Below are 5,361 nucleotides of genomic sequence, written 5' to 3'. Positions count from 1 at the left end.
GCGGGCCGCCCCGCCGGGAGGGGGCTGGGGCCGGGGCCGGGCCGGGGCGGGGGCGCGGCCGCGGCGGCGGAGGGACGGGAGCGGCTTCCCCCTGCGGTGGCCCTGGGGCGGCCTCGGGGTGCCGGGCGCGGGCGGACTGCGTGTGCGTGCACCGATGCGCGGCTGTGCGGAGCCGGGCGTGAGAGGCACGGGCAGCGCCGAGCGCGGAGCCGTCGCTGCGGACACGTGAGCCCCTCCCGCGGCGCGCGGCATTACATCAGCCGCCCGCTCCGCACCTCTCGCCCTCCGGGTGCTGCGCACAGCCGCCCATCCTCCCGCACCTGGCGGTGTTTGTAAACAGCGCACGGAAACGCCGTTAACGCGCACGTAGCCCTCACTGCTTCCCTAAGAAGCCGTCGCCGAAGCGGAGGGGCCGCCCCTCGCCCCGGCCTGCTCGCCTCCCGGCTCCCGCGAACACCAGAAGCCGCTCCGCTGCTCCTCTGTTCCCAATCCCTCCAATTCCAGTAGCATTCGAGCAGGAACTCGCCATTTTCCATCTGATTTATACCAGCACCAAACAGTCACCTCCCAAATGGCCCTAGATGTGCCTCTCTCTCCTTCCCCCAATGTTCTCACGCAACACGAGCCCCGAAAGCAGCAGTCTTTCATCTTTAGCAGTGCCAACCCCATCCCTGTGCCCTCCTGCAGCACAGGGCACCCAGCCCGGTCTCCCCGGTCAGAGCTGAGCTGGGCGCAGCGGGACCCCTCTTAGCCTGGGCAGAGGGACGGGCGCCTCAGCACCTTCTCACACTGTAGCTGAGGATAAGCGGGGTGCCTTCCTGGCCTGCCTGAAAATGTGGGCCTTACATACTACTGATAAAGTAAATACACACGGTGTTGCTAAATGAAGGAGATGCGCATTTGTAAATGTCTGTCACCAAACAAAACAAGAGTTTTTTGAAATTATATCTTCCCTTACATTTCTGCTTCCCTAAAGTCAAAACATTAATGGATATGGCAGTGATGGGGATTTTCTTCTCCTCATAAAACCTCTAGTCAGAATCACAAAAATGATGTTCTCTCTTGTTCCTTCTTCTTACTAAAAACTTTTTTTACTTTGACTGGAAATTCCTGAAGAATATCCAAGAAGTGAGTATAACCACAAGTAAAAATTGTAATCAGAAGTGAACAGAAAGGCTAGCAACTTCAATATACTTTTTGATCAGCACACATGTAACCTCGTACAATATGACCGAGCTGATCCTGGTAGTATTTCCTAGTTGTGTTTGTCAGCTGCTTCTGCTGAGATCCGTGGTTTGACCCTTTGAAATCTGAGGGAGAGCTTACCCCACTTGGATCCCAGGCCAAAAAATGTTCTCCCTCACTGAAACTGATGGGCCTGCATATCAGAGTAAGGTTCAACAGATGTGCATCATGTTTGGAAGGACCACAGACTATTACAATATATTGGAAAAATATACATAATTTTAGCATAGCATTCAGTCAAAACCAGCAGTTGGAAGACAAACTTATTATTTAGTTCCTTGTTAATTTTGTTCCCAGCAATGTCAAATTGTAGTCATACTTATTTATAGGTGTATTGGCGTCATATGACCAAAAAAGAAATTAGTCACATCTGTTCTGCAGAACCTGCAGCACTGGGCACATGCTGGCACCCTTGCACTACCACTGCCACCCTGCAACCACACCTGGTGCTTTAGGGCAGAATGGGATTAAATTGGCACCGAGATGAGTTAAGTGAGACAGAATCCCAGGTTGCATTGTTGTGGTGGAAGTGGACTCCAGGCCTCAAACCTATGTGTGCACTCCCATATCTCACCACCAATTTACCTTTTTTTACTTTTTTTTTTTTTTTTCCTGTGCTCTTGTGGTGTGAAGCCTTTCAACTGCAAGCTGGTTTCTGTTGCTGGGTTACTAGCTGTGATGGGAACATACAGAGGCCCAAAAATAAAATTGGGGTCTCCTAATGACTGATTTGGCCAGTAGGTGTTATTGCTGCAAAAGTTTTAAAGAGCAAAATCCAGAGAGGTCTGTTATGGAATCAAATAGCAACAACACAAAAGGCCACACTGTTTTCCAGAAGCCTTTTTTTTTATGTTAGAAATAACTCCACTGCTTTTCTCATATTCCCATTCTCACAATGTCCAAGCACAAGGTTTGGCCCAGGTTTTTTGTATAGCTGCACTGACACCGAGTGAGGGCTCTTCCCCTTTACACGTTAGGCCAATACACGGAAGCCAGCTTAGCTGACTCTTACACAACCAGTGGAACTAGCTTCGAATTTCATATGGTCTCTGCAAAATACATGAAAGAAAAAATGGCAGCTCCTTATGTGCAGTTTGCATGGATTTAGTTATGCATTATATTTAGTTATATAAACTAAAAAAAAAAAAAAAAGAAGAAATAGATCCAGAATAATTGTTCAAACAGAGGAGCTTGTGCTGACAGAATTATCTTGAAGACGGTGAGGAGGACCATCTAACTGCTAAGAGAAAAACCTGAACTCCAATGAGCTGACAAAACACTGAAGACCTTCCAGGAATATCCACCAAAGACCACTGTAACCCTCTTTTGGAGTCCTTGTGCCTTTGAATGCCTTTGCTGGACATGTAGATTGAGGCTTCTGGTCAGCATGGTATAAAAAGACATGAAAATTAATATAAAGGTTAATTGTAGATCCCACTACTGTAAACAAAAGTGTGTGCTTAAGTCTAAACATGCCAGAAGTCTGAGGCAGCATTTTCAGGACCAGAATCTTAATTTTCTTTCCCATTTTCCAAATGTCTGTTTTTAAGGAGTGCAGCAGCTGAGCTCAGATGAGGTAGGCAAAGGCCTTTCTGGTCTTGTGCCTCTGTTCCCAGGCATTCCCCTTCTGCAGACAGATTTTGCAGATTCCAAATCTGTTTATTTTTCCTCCATTTCTCTAGCTTCAGATCTAACATTAGGACTCTCTGCAGGGAAAAATTGTGCATAAATACAGAGTAACCTATTTTGCATTATTTTGTTTTGTTGGTTTTTTTTTTTCTTCCCTGTTATTCATTGTATCTGACAGTTGGGGAGTACACTGTCTCATGCTGTCAAGGAGCAATGTCTCGCTGCCCTTTCCGAGCAGCCAATACGAAGGGTGGGTGCTCTTCCCTGTTTCCTGTCAGATGAGAGAGATCTGCCATCTTATTTCTAACATGGGCCAAGAAGAGATGTGCACATTCATCGACTAAGCTGAGGGTAATAGGCAGATAAACAATGAAATTCTGCTACCTTTATCCTCAAGGCAAGCATAAAACAAATTCTGTGAGGATAATTGACTTTAAAGCCTTGCTAAAAAAGACACTTTCCAAAAGCTTTAAACACTGGTTCAGTGAACTCCATCTTGATGCCTTCTTTGCAGCTCTTCTCCCCCAGGGATGTATGTCACCGTATCTCCTGAGCTATGCCCAAGACAACTCCCTCTGATTTTCTTTATTTTGTTACCTGTTCATATGCAGCACTGGTAAAAAGGAAATGCGATAACTAATCGTGCCCGTAACCAATTTTAATATATACTTCAGCTTGTATTTTTCAATCATTTAAAAAAAGAATCCGGTTTACCTAGAAGACCTTCAAACTCATGTCATGATAATTGACAGGAGAAATTGGGCTGTGTTCAAATGTGGCAGTGAAAAAGGGGCTATTTTAATTCTAAAAAAACAGGAAAACCTGCTTGATCAGGGCTTTGCTGAACTTTGCTGCTTCTGGAAGCAGCTTGTATATAGTGAGTGTGAGCAGTGTGAGCAGTGAGCAGTACTGCAACCTGCCAAATAATGGGAAATACAAGGAAGTATGAAGCAGGCCCCACAGTCACAAGTCCATCTCCAGCAAAGGACAAGTATTAGCTACCACACTGACTCTGTTACAGAAACTGTTTTCCTGGAAACCATCCTTGCTGTCTCCAGTTCTTCTCTGCTTTGCTGTCCCTGTTGTCTTTTATATCTCTGCGAGGCAGTTTAAGGTGCTAACAAAATGGATATGCAGCCCTGACTCTGTGCGGTTGCAGACGATCATCAGATGCAAGATAGTGATGGCCTAGGCTCACATAGGCCTGGCTACAGCTTGCCCTGGTAGGGCAGACGAGGAGTGTGGTGTTATGCTGGGATAATACACAGATTGTTTACATTCTGGAAGTCACGATCACCCAATTAAATTTCCAAGTCCATTCAGGTTCTTTGATGATATGGACAGCTTGAAAGTTTTTGTTTCTATAATCTTCTTTGCAGTGCAATAAATCTTTGTCTCAGTGTAATTTCAGATGGGCTGCTGAGCTTGAAAAAATTTTGAGTATGGTGTTTCTATAACCTGCATAGCTGTATTCAAATACTGCAGACTAAGAAAGCTACTTAAAAGGGGACAGTGGGTCATGAAAGTAATGACTCAGACTGTCTTGTTCAAGGCTGATGAGTAGGAAGGAAGGCTGTCATTGAAAGGAGTTTGATGCTTAGCTGAGTCATGTTTCAAACTGACATCCTTTCATTTTCAGTGTTACTGAATATTTGATAACCTTGCTGGTACAAGTTAGGGTTAAAAATATTTTTAGTTAGACTACTCTGCAGTTGCTTTGTCTTTCACTTGTCTTTCATTCTGACTCAGAGGCTCAGTTTTAGGGAGACTGACAGAATCAAAGGTAAGGAGAGAGAAATACATGCAAGTTTCATATAACAAAGCAAACAGCACAACACTTCTGTCCTTATTTTTTTTTTATCTTCAGTAGTAATCTGAAAATTCAAAAGTAATTGTTGCCTACCTGCAATGTCTGACTGCAAGGACCAAGACAGCTCCTGTTTGCAGGGACACCTCCTGTGAATTGCATTGTCACATGCATTGGTGGCCACTGGCAGATAATTGTGACCCAGTTAAGGTCAGTGCATAACATGGTAATATAGATGTGACAGAGGATGGGAGAGCACCAAATTCCCAGACTCAGAGCCAAGTAGAACAGACCCCAGTACAAGAAACTCTGAGTTTCAGTTGTGTTGGTTCAAGAGCTGCATTCCCATATGAACAGTGGATGTCCTAAATTGGTGCCTGAAGGAATCCTCAGGATTTCCAAGCACCCTGAGAAATTTGTTTGCATTTTCTCCTGTATGTAAATGGACAAGACAATGATCCAGTGATACAGAAGCACTTTAAACTACAGCAGTTGCCCTTTGATTCCTCATCTTGCAAGCACAATGTGTTTGTCAAACACCAGTTTGGGGACACAATTATTAGTTTTTTTTCTCACAGAAGTTGTCCCCAAAAGTGGAGGGAAAAGAAAACACTGCTTGCACATTATGCCTGCAAAGCAGACAGGTAGCCTCACACCCCAATACAATGCTATAGTCTCAT

The sequence above is a fragment of the Lagopus leucura genome, unplaced genomic scaffold (assembly GCF_019238085.1).
Source record: "Lagopus leucura isolate 7727_CA_CO unplaced genomic scaffold, USGS_WTPT01 Super-Scaffold_100015, whole genome shotgun sequence".
In the NCBI taxonomy this organism is placed as follows: Eukaryota; Metazoa; Chordata; class Aves; order Galliformes; family Phasianidae; genus Lagopus; species Lagopus leucura.
This window is presented reverse-complemented; position numbering follows the sequence as displayed.